The sequence below is a fragment of the Cervus canadensis genome, chromosome 33, assembly GCF_019320065.1.
Source record: "Cervus canadensis isolate Bull #8, Minnesota chromosome 33, ASM1932006v1, whole genome shotgun sequence".
Lineage (NCBI taxonomy): Eukaryota > Metazoa > Chordata > Mammalia > Artiodactyla > Cervidae > Cervus > Cervus canadensis.
In genome coordinates, this window is record NC_057418.1 from 8,247,909 (window position 1) to 8,274,294 (window position 26,386).

The 26,386-nt window shown below is 40.4% G+C and overlaps 1 long non-coding RNA gene across 2 annotated transcripts; it reads left to right on the top strand.

Annotated features, from left to right (window-relative positions):
- Nucleotides 1-885: 885 nt before the first annotated feature.
- LOC122434066 lies at nucleotides 886-26,386 on the top strand. Of its 2 annotated transcripts, none has more exons than XR_006267234.1 (3): nucleotides 886-954; nucleotides 20,342-20,422; nucleotides 26,124-26,386. It is a non-coding gene; the product is annotated as an uncharacterized LOC122434066 (long non-coding RNA). The 2 variants fall into 2 exon arrangements; XR_006267235.1 differs by lacking the exon at nucleotides 886-954 and adding an exon at nucleotides 4,880-5,014.

Sequence of the window (26,386 nt, forward strand, 5' to 3'; positions counted from 1 at the left end):
AAAAGCCCTTGATGTAAAGTACTGGACTAATATGAAGTTTATAACAGCTGCCCTTTTGGAGGAAATTTTAATTTCCAGGATAGTGGTTCTGAGAACTTACTGTGCTAATCACAATCACCTGGACAGCTTGCTGCTCTCTTCCCCCTGTTTCCCTCTGATTCATTAGGGTGGGGCTTGGAATCTGCATTTCTAACAAGTTCCCTGGTGACGTTGATACTGTTGGTCTGGAAAACCACTGTACCAGACACAACCCTGGGTGTTTTACGTGGGTCATATAAGTTTCACAGTTGAGGACTGAGACTCAGAGAGCATCTGACGTCATGAGGCTAATGATAGCAGAACTGGGGTTTGATTTGAAGTTTGATCTTTCAAAGGGTGATGTTTTCCCACAGGCAGCCTCGTTTCTCTCTCCATCAAATTGCCTACAAATAAAATATTTAGAATGTCTTCATATCAAGCACCAAAGGTTTCCGTGTAAACTCCCCTTCCAGTCTATTAAGAGTACCCCAGGGAGGAGAGAGGTTAGGAAATATTTGGCTGAGAATTTTTTCAAGGGAACTGGTTCAATGAGTTATGTTCCACCATTCATATTAAACTACAGTGCTGCTTCCCCACCCTCCAGTGGCCTCACTGACGTGTGGACATTAAGAGACTCATTTCTCATCAGTTACTGTAACTGTCTAATAGTTCTTCCTTGGGAGAGAGCTTTAACTTCTCCAAAAAACAATTTCAGGCTTCTTCATACAATAGCCTAAATTACAACCTGTTTGTTCAGGCAACTCAATAAATAAATCATATCAGTGCAAAAAACAAAGAACTCTTGTCAAACTGGTTGGCTAATAATTCCCAGTAGAGCAAACACCCAGTAGACTGGCAAAACATGAAGCCAGGTTGGCTTCTACCAGATAGTTTAAGAGAGGTGAACATTTCCTAACCCACATCCAGCATCACCAGGTAAATCATTCACATTTCACAACTAAAGACATTCTTAAAGTTTAATTATGGAATTTTTTTACCTCCTTGTTATCTTGTGCTCTTGTTATCTTGCTGCCTTTTAGTGTGTTAATGATTGTATGTATAGATCATTATTATATTTTTGCTTGTCATTCTGTCTTAATTTATTCATCCTGTGAGCTGAGTACTTTGCTACAAGGAGTAAAACACGTTTTGCATGACTTCTAGCATAGCTCCATTGGATGTCAATAACCTGAGAAAAATTGGATGTAGATACCTGTGCTATTCAAATACACAATGCAAGTGCATTGCTTCCATTCATGTTAAAAATAAATTCAGTCTGGGATACTCTGCCATGTAAGACAAAGCAATACATTTCAGTAAGTATTTTATTTAGACCTTATAAGGAGTCTTGTACAGCCTCTGGTTTTATCATTTTCAGTAACTCCCTAACTGGATACGGGAAATTCTTGGGCAAAGAACACTTGGAAGTCTTTTTGTGGAAAAGTGAGTGTGTTCATGATCTGGGTTTCTCTAGGTACTGGAACTAGTATCCATGGTTGACTGTTTTGGTGGGAGAAGGATGATAGCAACTAGAATTGTCTGAAGAATGTCCAGTGATGTCCTATAACTATTAATAAAAGAATTAATTTTCAGATTTGATTATAGCCTGTTGGGAATGCTGCTGAAGGCATGTCTACACCTAGGTTAGAAGTTTGATTAGCTGATTCTTAAGGATCTTGTAACACACACACACACACACACACACACACACACACTAGTGAGTGCACCTAAAGAAAACATGTAAAAGTGTGGGTGAGGAGAAAAAGAGAACAGAATCACAACTACCTATCGTTTCCTAGGGAGTATCTGGGTAAGAGACGGGATTAGGATGAGGCAGGAATGTGTATTTTATAAAAGCACGATATCCTTTTTATTAATAACAAACAATACTTTCAGTATTTGTCCTCCATTTAGTGTCTTTTAGTAAATGTAGAGCTTTCTCCAAACCCAGTAATTCAAGACTTACATGTTTGTGGGACTATATGAAACATCAGTGTTTAGCACAACTTTATTAAGTGAAATCCACTTAGCCAGAATCACTTTGAAAATTCTACTTTTAGAAACATGAGGAAATTACCTAAAACAAACTCCTATTGATGACTTAGTATTTTAAAAAAAGAATATTTTCAGGTCCTTTTTTTCAGCTTAACATATTTTTAGACAATGATTATTGATATGGTAATAATTGCACCAGAAATTCTTTTATCAGAAGAAGACTTTATTATTATTTTACTAAGAAAAGAAGGTATACTAACATATTTCAAATGTTTTCAGTAATAAGGATGAAAACAAAAGAAGTTTTCTGTTCATCACTGATATAGCCAGAAAATTTAATTAGCCGGTGTACTCCTGTTACTTATTGTATATGGAAAACACCACCTACAAATTAATAACTAGGAATATCGAGTACTGGTGTCAAAATTTGTTTTATATAAATCAGAAAAACCTAGCCCTAAAATGCCCAGATACAATGACCAAATAATTTTTAAAATGTTTTTAAGCTTCATGTTGCACTGTGTGTGTATACAAGGAGTGAGTTAGTTTCTTTGGGAATGTCATAGGTGTATTTCCAGCAGTCAAGCTCATTTGAATTACAGAGGCTGTGAAGAGTAATATATCAACACATGGATTCCTGTGTCTGGAATCAGAATTTCTGGGCTTCCTCTCCATTCACTGCTTGCCAGCTGCAGGCCCTTGGGCAAATCATTTCATTCAGTGTTCTCTGTGAGATGGGCAGGAAAAGCAGCAAGATTGTAGAAGTCTGAAGATTCAAAGAGATAAACATGCAACACGCTTTTCACAGAGCCTGGCCCTAAGCAGGCACCAAAGAAGTCTTACCTTTCCAATCAATACTTCATATTATGAAGTTCTGTATCTTTTTTTAAAAAATTGTGGTTAAAATATATATAACATGAAATTGACCATTTTAACCATTTCTAGGTGTTCAATTCTCTGTTCTTTTTATTTAGAGGGAAGCTTTGGCCAATATGCAAATGTCTGCATATTAATACTGCGCAATTTGCTTTAGCCACAAACATTGAAGAAAGAATCAAGAATATATAAAAACATTCAGTATGAAAAGCAAAAGTTCTCTTCAGCTTTATAATTTAAAAATGAAGGATAGAAAAGCATGAAATAGCTTCTTCAAAAGGCTCAACAGCATTTCACACACAGAGAATTTATTGAAAACAATCCCTTTCAGTAACTGTAAAAGTAGAACACTTTTAGTAGAAATGATACAGAAAGATATAAACTGAAAGGTAAAAGTCTCCCTTGCTCTTTACAAATTCCTTTCCCTTCCTACAATATTTGCATATCCTCCTAGAAGTGTTTTATGTATCTATAGGCATATAAATTCGTGCGTCCAGCTTTTCAGATGGAATCACACCATAACCACTGTTTTTCATCAAGATGTTTCAAGCTTCAAATAATATCTTTAAATATCTTTAAAATAATTCACTCACAAATGCAATTATGTAGGTATGTCAAAACTTATTTACAAAGTTCCTAATTGATGACATTAGAGTTCTAGTTTCCTTCTTATGGAAAACAAAAACAAAAATACCTAGAATAAGTGCCTTTGTACATAGGTGCATAATTTTGTAAACAATGAAGGTTAAATTCCCAGCAATGAAGACATAGCAAACTATTTTAAAGATTCGTGAAAAACAAGATACACATGAAATAAAATTTATTTGGAGCAGATTGTTGTATTGTGGATCTCCAGGGTTCTAACGACATTTTGTCTTCTTAGAGATTAAATTAAAGCATATAGCTTCCTAGAGGAGTGTTTAAGACGCTGGAATTCCTTACCGGTTAGACAAGATACTTAAATTCTCTGAGTCTAGTCTTGCCTAAAGTGGCTATTGTGAAAGTCAAATGAGATGTTGAAAGTAAGCATTTTGCACAGTAGCATTTAGCATTAGTAACCTCTCAATAAATAATAATGAAGAGTTAATAATTACCTGGTGATAATGACTATTCTTAAGGAGTGCCAGACCAATGCCTCTCAAATTCCCAATTTTTAAATACTAATGTTAGCAATTTAAATTATCCATTTGTCATTTATGTGGTGTGCATTCCCTCTTACACCTGAATAAATGAAAGTCCCTTAGTCTTGTCCGACTCTTTGCAACCCCATGGACTATACAGTCTGTGGAATTCTCCAGGCCAGAATACTGGAGTGGGTAGCCATTCCCTTCTCTAAGGGATCTTCCCAACCCAGGGATGGAACCTAGGTCTCCCACATTACAAGTAGATTCTTTACCAGCTGAGCCACCAGGGAAGCCCAAATGAAGATGTGAAGACTATTATTAACTCTTCTCTGGAACTCTTTTATTCCCAAGTTTCAAATATCTTATTTTTCTTATTCTTCTTGTTCCCTGCCCACTCCCCGAACCGGTCCTCCCCTGCTCCAAAGAACTGTTTCTCAAACAGTGATGCTTCAGGCCTTTATCTGCTTTGAGACAGGCCCAGCTGCACATTCGACAAGAAACTTGGTCTAGAACTGCAAGTAGAGAAGAAAATGATGTCCCTTTTAAGAATAGGTCCACTGAGCACTTAGTAATGAGCAAAGGAATAATTACAAGAAGATCTTGGGGTTTGCGGGTGGTGAAGCCTTGGAATCGCTTTCTGCGGGGAGGGGAGTCTCACTCAAATCCTCCCGCTGGAAACCGGAGCCTGCGGCCAGGTCCTCTGCAGCCGGTGACCCAGCTCTGCCCCTCAGGCGGCCCTTAGCTGAGGAGGGAAGTGAGAAGCAGGAGCGTATGGAATACAGTATTTATTTATATGTTTTTTTCTGGGGAGGGCAACAATACAGCTGGGGCTGGCGGCAGCAGGGGCGCAGCTTCCGGTGTCCGGGGTCAACCTGGCCTCGGGTCTCCTGGGCGGTGGAGCTCGTCTGGGGCTGTGCGTGGGGCTGCCAGGCCTGGCCCTTGGCTCACCTGCATCTACTCTGAAAACTGAACACAGTTCCTTTGCTGCTTAGATAGGCTGCGTGAGTTCTGCTATTTATAACCAGTGCCTAAACCTCCCCCTGTCCCAGAGCGCCGAACCCCTCCCATTCCTCACTTCGTCGTGGAGCACCCGGGTCCTGCCCATCACTCAGGCGTCTGGGAGTCCGCCTTGACTTTGGTCTTTCTCTCAGTTTCTCTCGACAGTTGCGTGGTTGGTCTTTCTACATAAGCTCTGAGCCCCCGTGGTTTATTGTTCACACAGCTACTAGAAAGAATTAGAAAGAACTTTTATTTTTCCTTACCTCCCAATGTTTCAAGTACTAGATTTTTGGTTGTAGTGTTCTGGTTTGATAAATGCTGGTTTTAGTTATGTTTCCTCAAAGCCATATTGAAATCATTCTTCAGGATGTTTGGAATATTCTCCTGCCAGTATTTGGCGATTGGATGAGTTTTATATTTTCTGTCCAGCTGCTTTGTGCAAAAAAACAAAGAAGAAGAAAAAGAAGAAGGGTAGAAGGTACAACTATCAAATATCAAATATCTTGGTTTGTTGATGTTGTTGTTTTTTAATCCACTAACCATGTGACTTTTAACAATCCCTATAGTCACTGTGTTTCACATATTCACCCGAGTAATGAGGATAATATCTAATGTGTATTTTTTCTTAGAAAAAATCTGAAGACTTCCCTGGCAGTATAGATGTTAGGATTCCGTGCTTCCAATGCAGGGGCATGGGTTTGATCCCTGGTCGGGGAACTAAGAACCAGCAGTCAAAAGGAAAAAAAGAAAGAATCTGAAACTATCACTTATGCTCTCAAAGGGAAAATGACTCATTGCATCCAAAGCCTTATCATTCAGTATTGTCTTCTGAACATGATTTGTGTCTCTAAATGCTTTAGTGGGTAGCCTAAGATTATGGGGAAATGGGAAATGCACAAATGTGTTCAACTTCTGGCACAGGACACTTGTGAGAGGAAGTGCTCCCTTCTTTTAGACTTTTTTCTCATTTGCTGGATGTAGTCAGTGTGGGTGGGGCCATATGGTACCACAGGGTGATGTATTACAGCCCGACCAGGGGACTGTGGGTGCCAGACATTGGGCATCTGGCAAGATCTCCCCGATCCACTTCCCTCAGGTCACCTTTCACATGAGAGAAAAACTGATTTCTTCTCGTGTAAGCCACAATCATTTTGGACTTTTCAGGTGTATAGTCAAACCTAACTCTAAGTAATACACACCTGTGATTTAAAAGCTTTTTTAGCACTTAGAAAATACTGTATATATGTTATTCATATTACTTCTTCAACAATGGTATAAAAGACAAGGAACAAGAATTGTTATTTCCATTTTTTAGAAACTTATCTTTCAGGGAGTTAAGTGACCAGTGCAGAATCAAATAACTAGTGAAGAGAGAATCTAGATAAAGGGAAGTTCGATACCTTTATGCAACGAATCACATAAGTGCAGATGTGCAGACAGAAATACAGCACACAGACTTGGAGGAAGACAGACCTGGCTTCAAATTTTTTATTTTATCATCTTAGGCAAAGTATCTACCTTTTCTGACCCTTGTTTATTACCTTCTAAGAGTGTAAACAGTACCTCCTGGGATTGAAAATTCCAAATGCAGTGAGATTTGTGAAGCTTCTAGTCCAGGGTGCAATATACAGTAAGTAGATGCATAGTAAACCAAGCTCTTATTGTGGATAGAGTTTATCGGCCTGAAGATGTTCAGATATGGGAGCAAAGGAATGGAGTGGAGAGACTAGAGAGTCTGCTTCATCTTGAAATCCCAGATGTCTGCAAAGAATTTGAAATATTTTTATTTCTTTCTAGTTCAAAAGACCAGATTAGTTAGTGGGCCTGGGGATGATCATGTTTTTCTGTTTCTCTTCCCTCTATTTGGAGGGAAATGTCACAGGAAAAAATGTCTTTTGCTTTCAAGCTCCTTACAAGTTTCAAGAAGAGGAAAAAGGACCCATTCCCAACAATTTAAAATTTTCCCTTAAAGAAATAGATGTAAGAATTTCTAGAGAAGCATGTTGAATTTTGTTTCTCAAATACTGTTTGAATGCACCCTTTAAATATTTGGCATCGGGTGGGTATTGTGTTGTATAATGGGATTAAAAGGAGATTTATGAGCTTCTGGACTTCCCTGGTGGCTCAGAGGTTAAAGCGTCTGCCTGCAATGCAGGAGACCTGGGTTCGATCCCTGGGTCGGGAAGATCCCCTGGAGAAGGAAATGGCAACCCACTCCAGTATTCTTGCCTGGAGAATCCCATGGACTGAGGAGCCTGGTGGGCTACAGTCCACGGGGTTGCAAAGAGTCGGACATGACTGAGCGACTTCACTTCACTTATGACCTTCTAGAGGGGGCTAAGACTTATGAGTTTCTTAAGTGGGCATTTTAATCAAGATCAATGAAGCATTGGCAGCCAATGTGCTAAGTGATGTGAGCATATCAGGTATGATCTGATCCAGATTCTGGTTTAAGTTAGGTCCAATTCATACTGCAATCAGTGGTGGGTCAAAATAATAATGTGCATCAGAATTTGCTGTGAGATGCATAACATTTGTGAACTTATCAGCCACGATATTTTATTTTCTCTTTTTCAGACTCAACTAGATGAGAAAAATGTCTTTCAAGCCCCTCAGACTTTTATAGAAAATTATTCTAATATGCGGGCTTCCCAGGTGGTTCAGTGGTAAAGCATTTGCCTGCCGTGCAGGAGACACAGATTCAATCCATGGTCCAAGAAGATCTCCTGGAGAAGGAAATGACAGCCCACTCCAGTATTCTTCCTGGGAAATCCCATGGACAGAGGAGTCTAGTGGGCTATAGTCCATGGGGTCACAAAGAGTCAGACATGACTTAGCGGCTAAACAACAGCATTCTAATATATACCAAGACTTGCACTTGTAGTAAGTTGATGTTTATTCGCTCCTATTTTGAACAATTGGCTTCATTGAGGCATCACGTCACTTATTGACACCAGTCTTAGACAGTGTCTGTTTGATGAAAGGACTCTGGTAATTCAACTTTATGTCTGAACACTCCTCACGCTATGACACAGCAAAACAGCCCAGAGCAGCAGCTGTTGGAACGACTGCTCTCTTTTCCTCTCAGGTTTGACATTTCCGAGGTAGGATTTGATTACAACTGGCAATATAGAATTATGGGCATATAGATGAGGTGCAGAGACGAGAAAATATTGAGACATGAAAATAACAAGGCTGTAAGGCAGGCTGTGTTACATTCCCTTATCAGGTTGTGAGAAGTAGGAGAAGAATCCTGCTGAGAAATGCCTCCTTGCTTCCAGAATAGAAGAGACACCCTCTGACCTGGTCCAGTCAGGATACCTCACGGCACAGGCGCCAGTCTGTGTGGTTCCTCTGAAGCAACCAATGTCTCAGGCAGAATCGAATTCAACTACAATAACTTTTCTGAGGAGAAAAAGGAGACACTCTAAGCTTGCGTATACTTATTTATTTATGTGCCATTTGGGGACATTTTGGAGACAAGTCATAAATCTCCTCCCACAGTTTAACTTAAATTTGAGTACTTCCTCAAAGTTCAACATTCTGTAATTCATTTCTTACTCTAAAAAGTATTATTTCTTTCTGCATGTATTCCTTCCTCCATTTTTTTCATTTTACAATTTATCACCAAATTTGTTGTTGGTGATCTCGAGAGTTCCTGTTTTGAAGCCTTAATGCCTAGGAACAGATAAATAGTAATAATAATAATACATGTATATATGCTATAATCACAGAAGCATTTAATAATATATGCATGGATATATTTACTCTTGTATAACCTACAAAGGACTTTTCACAGACATTATCTCATTTAATATTAAATACAACAATAACAAACCAACCGTCCTTCTCTTCCTCCTGGTTACCATGAGCTGGGCAATGTGCTTATATCTCTAGAGATAAACAGTCAGGGGAGAAAAGCAATGAGAAAATATACTTTGATATATGTAAGGGCCCATGTGTGCAAGCTCAGTCTTTCAGTCATGTCCAACTCTTTGTGACCCCCCTCGACTGCAGCCCACCATGCTCCTCTGTCCACGAGCTTCTCCAGGTAAGAATATTGGAGTAGGTTGCCATTTCCTCCTCCAGGGGATCTTCCTGACCCAGGGATTGAACCCATATCTCTTACATCTCCTGCACTGGCAGGCAAATTCTTTAACACTGAACCACCTGGGAAGCCCAAGGGATCACGAAGAGTCATTAAATGCTAAACTAGGCATGAGCAGTCCCTGGAGGGATGGGCCCTTTGCTGTTAATTCTACTTGTCATTGTGCAAGTGAGAATCTCTTTGGTCCTGGGTTTGCTCATTTGCAAAATTATTAATAGAGCAACATACCTATGCTGACTCCCTCACAGAGTTACTTGAGAATCAGATGACATGGGAGAAAACATTAACATTTTGTGATTTGCCAAATGAAGAATAAATATTTCTATTGATTTTTTTCCCCTGCATTTGACTTCTGCCAGCATTTGTAGTGCCAACCTAAACAAAAGCCTGTCTATTGAAAAACAGAAATGATCAACATATTTAGAACTAGATGAGCATGGTCTAATAGGCTCTTGGACATTTTACTTTTCTTATAATCAAAACTTATGGGTATCTGTCTGGCAACCAAGTACCTAAATTACAGTCTAATGAGAATTATTCTTAAAGAGAGCCACGATCTTATAGGATCTTCTATCAATAGGACGTTTCTATTTTTCTCAAAGTAACATTTGCAGACAGCTCTCATATAAATCACATGGCATGGTTATAAACATTTCTGATTTCTGCACTCTACTTTTACCTGCTGAATCAGAAATTTCAGGGTGGGGCCTAGAAATCTGCTTTTTTAAAGGAAAACACACCAGTTGAGACAGGCCTGCTAATCCAAGAACCCAGAATATACTGGCTAAAGTTTGCAAGTTGTGAGAGAACATTTGTTCCACATTTCTTTCCAGCTGTAACAAGATTTATCTATCAACATTTTATTAAAAGCAGATAGTGTGTGTGTATATGAAATAGAAGCAGCACTGCATCAGTGCACAATTTGACATCACTTTCTTGAAAGCACTTTGAAGTCATGTTTTCTCAGCTTTCTTTCGTTGGATGGTGCATTCAGAAGGGAACGTTGGAAAGAGTTTTCTCTTCCAATATTATTTCTGGCCTCTATTCAAGAAATAAACAGTCTCATAAGCTGTTACTGATAACCAATCAGTAACTCTCCACGTGAGGAGGAGGCCTCCACTCATTTCAAGCAAGAAAATTAAAAGTCTCAAAATGTTAGCAATTTGTACTGTGTGCTGAAATAAAAAAGTGGGAATTTTGCTTTTGGTGTTCAGTGATGTGAAATAATGTAATGTTGTTTCAGAAGCTATAGGCATATCATCAATCAGCTTCATGGTACATAAAACTGATAGAGATTGATTAGTATTTAGTCCACACACATTTATTGAACAAGAACTATGTGCCCAGCACTGGTACAGATCTAGAGCTGAGGAGTAAATAAAGCGAACAGGTTCCTTAGCACTTAACCTTCTAACAGGGGAGGCAGAAAAATAAAGAAAAAGCTAATATTTAACAGTTCTAACATCACATTTGAAGATGATAAAGAGTAGTTGAAAATGGTTTGCTCTGCGACGACTATGCTGAATTCTAAAATTCTGAGAAGTGTAAAACTAGAAGACAAGCTACTCCATCACACACACTGATGGTCCCTTTATGGTATAGTCAATACATATAGTTCTGATTGATCTTTTTTACCCTGAGGCACAATCCAGTCTGCTTGTCATTCCTGACCTTCTTTCACAACTGTGCCCTGTATAATGATGCTCAGAACAGCAGCCACTAGGGATATTTGTTTTCTGTTCCCTTTTAGCACTTCTAACTCAGACAACCAAACCAGTTTGAACCAGTTAGAGCATCAGAGCCATTCCCTGGACCCAACCCAGAGCCTATGGACATTCTGTTAGCTTCAAGACTGCAAACTAATACCCAAGTGTACCAGCCAAAACAACATCCTTTTTTTCTCTTTGCTGTGTTTTCCATACTTAAAGTTGTAATATGACCCTATCTGAAAACCTTGCTGCAGAAATTTCTTGGAAAAGAATATGCAATTGATTTGTGTCTATGAAGTTTCCTGCATTGTAAGCAGATTCTTTACCGTCTGAACCACCAAGGAAGCCCCCATGTTATTTTAAGGTAGGAAATAAGCCCACTGAACAAAAAACACCAACAGCCCCACCCTTTTTTTGGTTCAAACCTGACATTTCAGACCAAAGTGGGGAGCCATGTTTTTCAGATATATGGGCAACAGAGAGGATGTTGCTATTGTGGTCTGAATTAGTTTGATAGGTGTGTTTGGTTTTGATTTAATTTTTCATTTTGTCATTCTGCTTATAGGAAAATGTGCTCTAGGAGAAAATACACATGAAGGTTAAATCTCACATGGATTAACTAATTACTTGCAAATTGCAGCCTTCAGCAATTTTTAATAAAAGAACACCATCCGCTTCATGCTAAACTGTAAAAATGGATTTCATTTTCATAATATTAATGTTATTCTATGGAACAGTGCTATTAGAAGAAATCCCAGAAGCGAACAGGGTACAAATTATAGAGCAGCTATGTAGAGATGGCTTCTAATCATAATTGAACATGAACAAGAACAAATAAATCAAGGAAGAAACTCCTCCACTTCTGTTGACCTAGACATGCCAGTTTTAAAGCCAGATAAATATCCAGCAACCTGCAAGGGAAGTTACATAGCAGCTGAGAGAGTGACAGTCAAGCCCATCATGACTGGGGACACTCGGATATAGCAGAAGCACAGGAACTTGATTTTGAAATCAGATTGCATACTTGGAACTGCCACTGTTCCCAACTTAAGCTCCTTGGCAGAGATGCTAGCTGAATGTGCACATCACCGAAAAACATTGCCCAGACGGACGGCAGCAAATACACTCTGGGCAAGCAACTCACCTCCCAGCTGCAGCCGCAGAGCTGTGTCTGCTAAGGGCATCTCATGGGGACGGTGCCAAGGCAGGCAGGCGTGACTCTAGGGGAGAGAAAGGGCTGGAGCCGTGGGGGTTTGTCCTCTCGTGTGTGTTTCTAAATATCAACGTGGACTTTGGAAAGCTGATGGGGCTTGGCTTTTCAGGTGAAACCTCATTATGAGGAAGTGATGTGTTTGCAGTAAATGTCATCCTTAGCTGGTGACCCTCAAAAGCTGAACTGGGGTCAGGTCCCATGTGCGGCTTCTCTCTGTACCCATCCTTGTCTGAGGCTGCTTTGCCAAGCACTTCACCTTCCAGTACTGCTGTCAGGGACAACAGAGACCTTCACCTTGAAGACAGAATAGCTAGCTGATGGAAAGGGGTCAGCTCTGAGGGCAGCTGGGGTGCTCTGAGCTGCTTTGGAGCTGTGGCCACGGCCTAAAATCTGCATCATTTCAGTGTAGACAGAGGGAACTGCTTTAAACTATATGCACTGTTTTCTTGTTGCAACATTAGTGAAGTGAAGTTGCTCAGTCGTGTCTGACTCTTTGTGACTCCATGGACTGTAGCCTACCAGGCTCCTCAGTCCATGGGATTTTCCAGGCAAGAACACTGGAGTGGGTTGCCATTTCCTTCTCCAGGGGATCTTCCCAACCCAGGGTTCAAACCCGGATCTCCCGCATTGTACGTCTGAGCTACCAGGGAAGCCGGTTGCAACATTACCTGAGTCCAAAAAAGCAAAAAAACACTGTGCTCATGAGCACTTAGTTTCAAGGAGTCACTTGAGTGATAAGACAGTGTCCCTGGACCTGTGGCAATTTTAAGAATGTGATTTTTGTTTAACCCACAAGCAAAAGACCCAAGAGTTGTGGCATCAGAACAGTTGGCATGCTTTTCTAAAATATATCTCCCAAACGTGAATTTACTAGTCTTCCATTAAACAAGGAGTCTTACCCTGTCTGAAATGCTAAGCATGTGTCACCCTGAAAGAAATCGTTTATAGTTATCTCTTCCTGAGTCTCATTTTAAAAAAAAATAATTTTCCATTATTTTAAGAGAAAAACTAGGAAATACTAAGTTGTTTCTCATCAATCCAAGGCTTTTTTTCCAAATGTACTTCTGTATCTCAGTTTTGGGAGGGATGCAAGTGTTCACTGTTCATTGCCCTGGGGCTTGGGCCTTAGATGTTTCTATCCCATCATCCAGACAGTTCAAATCAGGAGTGAGGTGCATTCGAGCTGGGCTTCTACTCTGCCAAGAGGATTATCCCTTAATGACCGGTCAGCATTTTCATCCCAGCGAGTTTGACCTTTCAGAAGCAGAGGTTGCTTTGAATTTACACAAAGTAACTTTGGGGACAAATAAAACCAGTTTGGGGTGTCATCCCTGTCCCCCTCATTGCCTGCTGTTCCCAGCTTCTGTTTCTTCATGTGGACATTGCAAATACAGCGACTCTTCAAAGAGGCCTTTAGTTCTGAAAACATTTGGAGTTAGGGCAACATTTGCATAATTCTATTAAAGGCTTATACCTCAGCTTTGAAAAATATTTGCGAAAATGTGATTTAGGGAAAAGAAAATCTTATCTTTTGGCCCAGAAGGTGCATCATGGAACTAAGCTTGTTAATGTTAGGAGTGCATGGTAAGCACCAAAAACTAAAAAATAGAGAGCCTGGAAGGGTTTCTTTGATCCTTCTTCAAGTCCCCAGTCATCTAAAGCTTGAGAGAGAGATGGATTTTCTGTTTCTTTCGTAGAGTCACCAACTTAGAAGCTGGAGTCATATTATGGTGATGGGGGACACTGGTGTGTTTCTGTAGATTTTAAAATACAATTCATTGGTTCTTTTCAACTGAGGACATTTCATTTTGGTGTCATTACAGACAGGAGGAGATCTTCCACAGACCAAGTTCAAGACTCTGTCATCATGCCTGTTTCGATCATATGGTGCGGCCCATTATTCACAGGTTGACAGCCAGTCTGGCAGACAGTTTTCATATTCAGCTCCTAAAAAAGGAACTAAACACCTTCAACAGTGTAAATATTACAACACCAACTGCAATTAGAACCTCTCCTAATGTAGCACATGTCTCCATTAAACTACCTGCTACTCCAGGAACTGAAAGCTGGGTTTCCAGATGGTGGCTTGCTGTCAGGAAAGGTGACCACACCCTCAGAAGCCACCGTTCTAGAACCTTCTAGAGCCTTATGCCTACCCTGGTCTTTCGGGACTCATGTCTCATGCAGAACATGCTAAAGTCTGGGTTTTTACCCTGATATATGTCTTCATTTTTATTCCGTATTCACCTGAATTTTTTCCAGAACTAGAATAAGGCTTTTAGATCTCCTAAACTATTAAGCACATAAAAATACAATTTTATTTTTTAAATAACATAAAATGTATAAGTCTAGCAGAACAACTTGTCTTTTCTAGGTGCTTTTTTGATTATAATATTCTGAATGCATTCATTAAAGTCAAAAATTTCTGAAATTTGTTTATTTATGCCTATAGGGTAAAAGACGCTTACTCCTTGGAAGGAAAGTTATGACCAACCTAGACAGCATATTAAAAAGCAGAGACATTACTTTGCCAACAAAAGTCCATCTAGTCAAGGCTATGGTTTTTCCAGTAGTCATGTATGGATCTATAAAGAAAGCTAGTGCCAAAGCATTGATGCTTTTGAACTGTGGTGTTGGAGAAGACTCTCGAGAGTCCCTTAGACTGCAAGGAGATCCAATTAGTCCATCCTAAAGGAGATCAGTCCTGGGTGTTCATTGGAAGAACTGATGTTGAAGCTGCAACTCCAATACTTTGGCCACCTGATGCGAAGAGCTGATTCATTTGACTCATCACCGGGAGTTGGTGATGGACAGGGAGGCCTGACGTGCTGCACTCCGTGGGGTCGCAAAGAGTCGCACATGACTGAGCAACTGAACTGACTGACTGATAGGGTAAAATCCACAGTAACTGTTGGGCTACAAGCTACTCACTGGCCACAGTCTCCCACAATCTTTCCTGCCCACTAGCACAGCATGATGACTCATAATTGCTTTTCAGTATTGACGGTTTTGTGCTCAGTGGCTTCAGTCACGCTGACTCTTTGCGACTCTGTGGACCGTAGCCCACCAGGCTCCCCTGTCCATGGGATTCTCCAGGGAAAAATACTGGTGTGGGTTGCCATTCCCTTCTCCAGGGCATCTTCCCGACCCAGGGATCGAATCTGTGTCTCTTACGTCTTCACATCGGCAGGCAGGTTCTTTACCACTAGTGCCACCTGTCTGGGAACACCATTGAACATTTTGCTGGGTCCTTATTACATTTCTAAGGAAAAGCCTTTTCCAGATAGTTTTGGATTCTCTCCTTTTGATTCGACCCTAGATTGTACTCCTCTTTCCTGACAAGTTATTTCCCTTACCCTGTTTTCCACCCGTCTTGCTATCTGACTGCAAATTTCATGAAATCAACCTTGAATTTCTTGAGAGGAATAACATTTAGGATAGTTTTAAAATAATTTTTATAAAGCAACTTATGTGTAACTGGTAAATGCTTTGGGAAATTAGACACATCTGGATATCCACACATAAATGCATGTGTAGTGTTTTGTTACATATGTAACAAGATTTATGTGTTGACGATGTTTTGGATAGAAATGGAACTCTGTTGAGTAGAGTTGCCTTTTAGGATTGAGGCCTGAAAATTGTGTCCCAATTATGTAATACACAAGCAAAGTTATGTTTCTGTACCTGACATGGGGCAAAAATTTGTAATGTTCAGCCAAAATCGCCACCTGAGGACACAGAGAACAAAGAAACAAAAAGCCCTAATCAGATTAGAGTTTAATGAACCAGTCTCAGGACAGTTGTGAACTCGCAACTGCCAAGCCATTCCAATGAATAAACAGCGGAACAAAACTTGGAGAACAGAAATTCTCCTTAATTATTTGCATTCTTTGGGTAGCTGTAATTATAATTGTAGGCAATTTTTCATTGCCTGTTACAACTTGTGCCCTGGTGGTGTATTTTTCAGTTGCGGTTGGTTGTCTGTTGCAAGATAGTTATGAGGATGATTAAGATGGGTGTAATTTCTTTCTGAAATATGTAAGGGATAATAGAGATGGATGTTTCAATTTAACTAGAATTTGTAAATGAATGGCAGTTCCAGGTTAGTTTTTATATAATGTAGTAAACTATTGCTAGACTTAAAATACACCACACACACTATATTATAAATTACATACTTAGAATTAAAATATTAGAAGTTCTCATAGCTAGTGAGAATTTATATATTTGCTCCTTTTTTCCCTAAATATGGTTTTTTTTAAAACAATGGTTATTTATTTTTGGCTGAGCAGGTCATTGTTGCTGCACAGGCTTCTCTCTAGTTGCATCGAGTAGAAGCCTCTCTGCATTCAGCTGCACAGGCCTCCCATTATGGCGGCCCCTCGGGTCGAGGAGCATGGGATTTAGGGCTCATGGACTTCAGTAGCTGTGGCTCCCAGGCTCCATAGTTTTGGCACACAGGCCCACATGCTCTGAGGCACACGGGATCCTCTCAGACCCAGGATTGAAATTCCATCCTCTGCAGTGGCAGGTGGACTTTCCACAGCTGAGCCACCAGTCTGTGCGTGCTAAGTCACTTCGGTCGTGTCCTACTCTTTGCGACCCTGTGGACCATAGCCCACTAGGCTTCTTTGTCCACGGGAGCCACCCGAAAAGCCCCTGAACATGGACTTTTAAAATAACATTTCTTTTCCTGATGACTAAAATAATGTGTTTATTTTAAAGTAGATGGAAGATACACACACAAAAAAGTCAGTAAAAATTACCCATAATCCTATAATCCAGTGATATCTATTCTGTTGACTAGGAGTGAATATTAACTCTGTTAACTAGGAACAGGTACCCTTTAGCTTTTTTTTTCTACACATTTTTATTCTACAAAGTTGGTAACATAATATAACTTATTTAATTTTTTATTGAAATACAGTTGATGTATAATATTATATGAGTTATACATGTGCAATACAATGATTCACAATTTTAAATGTTATGCTTCATTTACAGTTATTATAAAATATTGACTCTGTACCCCTGTTGTACAATATATCCTTGTAGCTTATTTTCTACCTAATAGTTTGTACCTCTTAATACTCTACCCCTATATTGCCCCTCCCCATCTCCCCCTCCCCACTGGTAATCACAACTTTGTTCTCTATATCTGTGAGTCTGCTTCTTCTTTGGTATATTCACTAGTTGGTTCTGTTTTTGTTTCCACATATAGCATTTGTCTTTCTCCTTCTGACTTATTTCAGTTAGCATAATGCCCTGCAAGTCCATCCATGTTGCCACAAATGGCAAAATTTTATTCTTTTAAAAATTTAATTATATATGTGTGTGTGTATATATGGGCTTCCCTGGTGGCTCAGATGGTAAAGAATCTACCTGCAACGTGGGAGATCTGGGTTTGATCCCTGAGTTGGGAAGATACCCTAGAGAAGAAAATGGCAACCAACTCCAGTATTCTTGCCTGGATAATCCCATGGATAGAGGAGCGTGGTGGGTTACAGTCCATGGGTTCACAAAGAGTTGGACACAACTGAGCAATTAATGCAACACCTATACTTATATATATATGTATGTATACATATATATATATATCATTTTTCTACCAATTGCTGTTCTTTCACATCACATTTTTTAATAACTGCGTAGTATTTTTTCATATGTGTAGTATGAAAATGACTCTTAGACCTGACAAGAGTTACAAGGGGAATTTACAACTTCAGGCCATAGCTGCCATGGCAGGATGATGAGTGGGGCTGCAGCCTCTTATTTAAGTTGAAGCTATTATTTTCTTTGATTTGCTTGAAATACCTTTAGGTGGTCAAGCTTCCTTCTATTTGTTCTGTTCCAAGTGTGAGGCCATACCATTACCTGTTATTTTATATCTGCCTATTGTAAGCATTTTAATTTCCCACCTGAGTTTGTCACCTTTAGTACAGGATGTATAAGAGTTAAGGAAAATGTTAAAGGGACTAAAGATGATTGAAAATTATTTTTCTAAAATGTCAGTCAAGTTTAAGTGGGAACTACATTTTTTTCACTGTTAAGCACAACTGCTTCATCTCATGTAACTAGCGTGACTTGCCCTCTGTGGTGTCCCGTGGGTGCTTCCAGTGTGCTATTTGGAGGGGAAAGAAACAAGAAATTAGGCAGATGAATCATAATAGCTTGAGTTCAGTTCTCTTGGCAGCAGCTTTACCCAGAAGTCTCACTTTCTGTTTAGTCCTGGATAGGATCGGCTATGCTGTGGTAGCAAATCAACCCTGAAATTTATGTGGTACAGCAAAAAAAAAAAAAAAAAAACTAAAAAACCATGTACTTACTGCTCCCATAGAGACTGATGGAGTCTGGCAGAGACTCCACTTCATCCATGACTCAGCCATCTGTGAGGACGCCATCTCACCAAGTTTGCTGCTATAGAGGAGGAGAGGCATGTAAGCTCACACCAGCCTTTAGGAGCATAATCCCAGAAATTATATGTGTCTCTACTGCTCCCAATCCCTTGGGTAAAATTAGTAACATAATAGAGGGGTGGAGAGCTGGGAACTGTTTGGAGTGCATGGATATTTGATGAGTGTTGTCTCTGCCACCGTTCTTGTATCAAGCCACGGAAGCCAAATTGAGATCTTCTCAGTGAGTGAGGACAGGGAATCAAAAGGATTATTGGGATCAGAGAATCTGGAGTAACCAGTAAGACCATTAAGACCTGAGAATCAGAATAGTCTGAAGAACAGTTATGGTCAGAGTGGGAACAAACTGGCCAACACAGCTACTGGACGGCTGTGACCAGATAGAGTGAGACCAGAGAGAAGACATGGCCCCCAAAGCCAGGACCGTAGGCCTCTGGCTTGGAGTCTTTAGAAATGTGGTTTACGAACCTGGTCACTCTGGTTCAGAAAACTTTAGAAAGAACTTCAGAAAGTGTGGAGTTCCAGCTCTACCTGAGAGCTACTGAATGAGAACCTCCTAAAGAACAGCCTACACGTATCACATTTTAAAAACTATTTCTGATTTATTCTGATAATACTAATGGCTGGCGGCTTGGTGGTAAAGAATCCATCTGACAATGCAGGAGACATGGGCTTGATCCCTGGGTCAGAAAGATCCCCTGGAGAAGGAAGTGGCCACCCACTCCAGTATTCTTGCCTGGAGAATTCCCTGGACCAAGGAGCCTGGGGAGGGCTGTAGTCCAGGCAAAAGAGTCGGATACATCTCAGTGACCAAACAACAATGACATTATCAGAATGATAATAATTATTATTTGAAAAGTTACTGCTTGGAACAGAAGGAGGTAGAAGATGTCCTTGGGAAGAGTTGCCGGTGAGGGAGTGAGCCTTAGAAAAGTGGTGGGAAGAGCCACAACCCTTCCCTGGTTAAGGCATCCCAGGTTGTGGTTCTATTGCTGGGTGATTGTTAGCATCACAAAGCAGAGTAAATTCAGCTCTGAGTCATGGTATCATGAGTAGAACCACTTCAACCAGCTACCTGGTCAGATGCTTAGTATGTAGATGGAGATCACACTTCATGGTCCTGCCATGTTAAATGGTCTGACTTGGCTAGTCCCTGCTTCTTGGTCAATAATATACCATCTAGCCACCAGGGGAGCCCCCAGTAGGTAGCACAGCACTGTTAAATATGCAGAGGTGTCTGAAAAAATCCAATGCAGATAAATCTCCAGTTCTACACAGAGCACAAGAAGAAAATCTTATTTTTGCCTAATGGCTGGAGTTTTTACCAATAATACATGGTTTTGCATCTGACTTTCTCTAGATATATCAAAATACAGCAAGGCCACAACCTGGGGTAAGTACCAAAGAAATAGTAGATAAATACTGTTTACAAAATGAAGAGTGGAGGACAGAACTTGGGGTGATGTCAATGAATGTATGTCCAAATATAATTTCACACAGCTGAGTAACAAATGCCGTAAACTGGACTTCTGAAATGGGAAGCAAAACAAGGACCAGGCAGAGATGTAGGAGTTAGCTGGTGTCATGAACTCAAGGAAGAAATGTGAACCGTTCATCTTAATTCCAGCAGAAGTCCAGCTGGTTTGCAGTTGTTTTTCTATCACCAGAGCATGCCTTCTCACTCCATATTTTTAAAGCTGCTGGAAGCACAACCGACTTTAGAGTTTGCCCTCTTAGGCTTGTTTTTTTTTAAGATTATTTCCATGCTTTATACAACTGCTCTGTTAGTTATAACCACAGTCATGATTCATTAAGACCACAGCAGTGGATTTTGAAAGTAATTCATCTGTTTTCCTTTTATTCCATCTCACTCTGTATTTGCTTAGGAGTCCTGCAGGTGGCTGGCTGGTCAAGCTGGGAGAGTAGGGTTTGGGTGATGTCTGCGCCTGAGTCACGTTCCGGGACATGTGAGTATTTTCAAGCTAAAGGAGAAAAGTCCAGTAGACATGCAGGGAGCCTTCCTCATCTACCTGAAAGAAAAGACCTGCTCTATGTTGTTCTTAAAAGGCCAATATTTTGAAATTCCAAAGGGGCAGGTTCAAAATGAAACATCTTAAACATTTAAGCCATCCAACAATGACATTGACTTCCTGGGGTATTATTGATCTCCTCTTCTGCACTAAGTTCTAAATGTTGGAGCTCCTCAAATTTCAGTTTGCGGCAGTCTTTTCTTTCTACACAACTTTTTTCAGCTCTTCATTGAGTTCCATTGTTCTGAATACCATGAACATGTGATAACCCATTATTTTCTCTAGCCAAGTATCATCTCTGATATCATCTATTCAACCATCTCTGTGACCTTTCACTTGAATGTTTCATGAGCATCTCAATATGTGAAGAATACAACTCTTAATTCCTCCTCATACCCTTATCCCAAAGTCTAATTATTGCCCTTGTTCTGCCCGCGCTCAGTCAATGCCACCATCATCTACCTGTTACGTGCCTCGAACTCCTGGCCTCTCTCTGCCTGTCCCACTCGAAGCACTTCAAATCAGTTGCCTCCACACTTGGACAGAAAACACCAGTGTGTTATTCATTGGGTTTCCTTGGAACACTGGCATAGAGTAATAATATTTGATGAATCAGTGAAACATGTAGAATGTTCATCAAGAAATACTAATAATTCCTATAATCTATTGAGCATCCACCATGTGATAGGTGCTTTAAATATTATAAATCTATCCCCTAACAGCAACTCTTCAAAGTAGGTAGACAAGAAGAAATCTCACTGAACTAAGAGTTTGGTAGGGTTTTGCTTTTATGAATTTTATTGGGCATTTACTGTGGTTGGATGCTTTCTATGGCATTTATCATGACAAATATCAGCATAGTGCTAGGTGTTTTATGTATATTATCTCATCTAATCTTTATCAATACCTCTAGGGTAGGTTTTATGTACCAGTTTTTGTGAATGAGGAAACTGAGTCTAATAGAAATTAATCAACTTGGCTGAGGTCAAACATTAACCAGGAAGTATTGACTGGTATTTAAGCCCTAGTTCATTTGGCTCCTGAGGCTATATATTTCCCAGCTTTATCACAGAATAATCTCCATCAAGGGTGCCAACGTTTTATGAAATGTTTCAGTAAGTGACCTTTTAAGTTTCTTCTAATCAGAATTTTATTAATTATATAAAAATCCTCTATAAAAAAAATTACTCTACCACTTAAAAAATAAAAATAACTGTAAATTTCATAGAAAATCTATAAATGTTCTAAACCTACACAGAAATTCCACCTGATATGATCGTAAAGACATTTCTCTTTTTTGTAAGCTTTGGTAGTTTTCAGAATAGAATTCCCATCTGATTAATATCTGGATGAAATTAACCAGCTTGGAAATGATTCCTAGAGCCACAATAACAGACAGTGCAGGACGCCACCACAGGCTGACTCACTACACAGAACATCTAGTCACTCAAGGACTGTTGCTCTCAATGATCCAAATTTATTGGGAATTATTCTGAGTACCTCTGAACAAAAAGGACCTTAATACAATTAGCATATTGCTAAAAAGAGAAACGTCGATGCTAAAATTCTCTACCTATCTATATTTAGCTCATATGAGTCCTTAACTATATTTATTATAGTTACACAATTATATGGAAATCATTCCATGCCAACTCCTCCATTCCACCATCATGTTAAAGAAGGAAATTAACAACAATGCCCCATATGACAAATATTTGCCAAAAGAAAAGAGTAATGTGAGAGTCAAGTGAAATAATGGAGACCTGGAACACTGGGAATGCAGTGTCATTTTTTTCTGAGCAATCCAAGATGTTCACATGCCATAAACCTATGTGTGAAGTCAGGAGATTGAGGCCGAGGAAGAAACACCAAGAAATCTTGACTTCTCTTTTTGCCCAGCACAAGTGGTCTTGGCATAAATGTCACTTTTCCTTCCTGTTAATCTATATCAGGCTCTAAACTAATCAGGACAAACTGCTCTTTGAATTCACAAGATAAAAGTATTCTGAATAATTTCAAAATTATTTGCATCCACATAATGCTGCTGCTGCTGCTGCTAAGTCGCTTCAGTCATGTCCGACTCTGTGTGACCCCATGGACAGCAGCCCCCCAGGCTCCTTTGTCCACAGAATTCTCTAGGCAAGAATATTGGAGTGGGCTGCCATTTCCTTCTCCACCACATAATGATAGCAGATACTTATTCAATGTTACCAGGTGCTGTTCTAAGTAGAGCCAGGATTAGAACACAGGGAATCTGGCTCCACGCTGGGCTCTTATTCGTCACACTATGATGGGCTATTTCAACAAGTCCCCTAGTGAGAGGACCCATCTGTTTGCATCTTACTCTGGTGTGAAAGTGGAGCCACAAACTTGATCAGGAAGCTTCATCTCCACTACTGACATGGGGACCTTGAGTTTCCCACATCACTCACAGGTGAGCTGAAATCCACAGCTTCAGAAAGAATGTCACAGACCTGACTCATTGCAAGGGGATGAGGAGCATAGTGTGAAGAGTAAGTGAGGGGAACCCTCTACCGCAATGTCCTGGGAGATGGATGGAATTATAGAGGAGGGATCTTGAGGGGTGTGGTTTAAGAAGGTGAGAGTTTCAACTTTCCCTCTCCTAGTTTAGGAATGCTTCTAATATTGTCCTTAAATTGAAAAATACAGATGCTTGCCTTATTAAAACATCTAATCTTTCTGCTCTGGGCCAAGCAAGTGGACAAGATGGCAAGGGAAGGGAGGTATATCCCATCCCATCACTTCAGTGGGTCCCATACAGAACATGCACTTTTCTGAATGAACCTGTTGGGTTCACTCAGACTCCAAGCCTGGGAGGTGTCTAAAGTACAGGGGAAGAGTAGCTGAAAGTGAGAGCTCAAGTGAGAGGGAGATACCATTCTACTTACATCTGCAGGTCGGGAGAGCATTTCTGAAGCTTTAATGTGCATTTGAACCACCTGGAGATCTTGTTAAAATGCAGATTCCCATCCAGAGGGAATAAGGGAGGGCTTGAGACTCTGCATTTCTAACAAGTTCCCTAGTGATACCGATGCTGCTGGTCTATAGACCACATTTTAAGTAGCAAAGAGCTATAGGTTGTGTAAACTGGATGGGAGAGAGACCTTATACACCTGAGTTACACATGTATTCTCATTGCCCTTCCCTCTTTATTCTCCTGGTCTCTTATCCAATTGTTTAGGGAAGAGCTTATATTCCTCTTTTCACTTGTCCTGAAGGAAGGTCATGAAGATCTTTTTGTATAGTTCTTCTATGTATTCTTGCCACTTCTTCTTAATGTCTTCTGCTTCTGATAACCATGATGGTGTGATCACTCATCTAGAGCCAGACATTCTGGAATATGAAGTCAAGTGGGCCTTAGGAAGCATCACTATGAACAAAGCTAGTGGAGGTGATGGAATTCCAGTTGAACTATTTCAAATCTTAAAAGATGATGTTGTTAAAGTGTTACATTCAATATGCCAGCCAATTTGGAAAACTCAGCAGTGGTCACAGGACTGGAAAAGGTCAGTTTTCATTCCAATCCCAAAGAAGGGCAATGCCAAAGAATGTTCAAGCTACTGCACAATTGTACTCATTTCACACGCTAGCAAAATAATGCTCAAAATTCTCCAAGCCAGGCTTCAGTAGTACGTGAATCATGAACTTCCAGATGTTCAAGCTGGATTTAGAAAAGCCAACGGAACCAGAGATCAAATTTCTATCATCCATTGGATCATCAAAAAAGTGAGAGAGTTCCAGAAAAACATCTACTTCTGCTGTATTGACGACGCCAAAGCCTTTGACTGTGTGGATCACAACAAACTGTTGAAAATTCTTCAAGAGATGAGAATACCAGACCACCTGACCAGCCTCCTGAGGAATCTGTATGTAGGTGAAGAAGGGACAGTTAAAACTGGACATGGAACAACAGACTGGCTCCAAATCGAGAAAGGAATATGTCAAGGCTATATATTGTCACCTTGTTTATTTAACTTATATTTGCAGAGTACATCATGAGAAATGCTGGGCTTGATGAAACACAAGCTGGAATCAAGATTGCTGGGAGAAATATCAATAACCTCAGATATGTAGATGACACCACCCTTATGGCAGAAAGCAAAGAAGAACTAAAGAGCCTCTTGATGAAAGTGAAAGAGGAGAGTGAAAAAGTTGGCTTAAAGCTCAACATTCAGAAAACTAAGATCATGACATCCAGTCCCATCACTTCATGGCAAATAGATGGGGAAACAGTGGCTGACTTTATTTTTTTGGGCTCCAAAATCACTGCAGATTGAGACTGCAGCTATGAAATTAAAAGACGCTTACTCCTTGGAAGAAAAGCTATGACCAACCTGGACAGCATATTAAAAAGCAGGAACATTACTTTGCCAACAAAGGTCCATCTAGTCAAAGGTCTGGTTTTTCCAGTGGTCATGTATGGATGTGAGAGTTGGACCATAAAGAAAGCTGAGTGCTGGAGAATTGATGCTTTTGAACTGTGGTGTTGGAGAAGACTCTTGAGAGTCCCTTGGACTGCAAGGAGATCCAACCAGTCCACTATAAAGGAGATCAGTCCTGGGTGTTCATTGGAAGGACTGATGCTGAAGCTGAAACTCCAATACTTTGGCCACCTGATGCAAAGAACTGACTCACTGGAAAAGAACCTGATGCTGGGAAAGATTGAAGGTGGGAGGAGAAGGGGACCACAGACGATAAGACATCATGAGTTGGCATCACCAACTCAACAGACATGAGTTTGAGCATGCTCCGGGAGTTGGTGATGGACAGGGAAGCCTGGCGTTTTGCAGTCCGTGGGGTAACAAAGAGTCAAACATGACGGTGCAACTGACCTGAACTGAACTGAGGGAACGTCCATAAAAATAATACTCCTGCCTTTTTTGTTGGTTACACTCACATCACCTAAACCAACTGCCTTCAGATTTGCACAGGGGACATGTGTGTATTACTCATAGTTCCGTTCAAATCACTGGTACATAAAGAGGAAGGGAAGGGCGATAACCATCCTTTCTCTGTTGTGCAGTGTGAGTCCAGGCAGATGGCACTTTTATCTGGTCCCAGGTGCATTCATTCCTCATCCTGGGATAGTTGTACATTTTGTCAACTCCAATGCAGTCCTCCACTGTTATGAATAATAGAAGGTATGGCCTATTAAAAGGTGATGCTGGGGTCAAAGCTGAAGGGAGACTCCAGAAGCAGTGACTATTGAGTTTGAATGCCCAGAAAGATTAGTCTGCTTGAGCAAGCAGCAAGAGCATCCCCCCTGCCCTGTACCTCTGAGTTTACCAAGGGAGATGGTTGAGAGCACGCATCCATATCCAACTTAAACTCTGGTTAGAAGACTCAGTTCAGAATCGTTGCCTCCTTGAAACATCAGTGGAGAGAATGACTATTTGCATTTTTCAAACTATTTTCATAAGATATGCAATGGAATTAGGAAACCCAAATTTAGATTAGGTGCAATGGAACTGTCTTCCTGAGAGACAGAAGGTAATTATAGAAAGGCCTTTCAAAGAAAAGTGATGGAAACACTTGCTAATGTTTCCCCGGGACCTTCATAGAGCTGGGTTACAGGGAGAGGAAGCTGGTCTGTATAACCTATTACTTCTTTTCCCAGGACAATTCCATGACCGGTTACCACTGAAGAGAGCCAAGACAATGAGTGGAATCAGGCCATGCGTGGGGCCAAGATAAACTGGGCTAACGCTCCAATGTCCAGAATGGCTTGGTGCCTGGACACCACCCCTGTGAACACCAAGCCTCCTAGCCCCTGCCTTGCCTTTCTGGTAGGCGAGATTTCCCCACATGCTACCACGCCACCAAACCACATCTAGCAAGGCAGAAGCTTGAGTATGTTATTGTATTACAACATTCTTATAA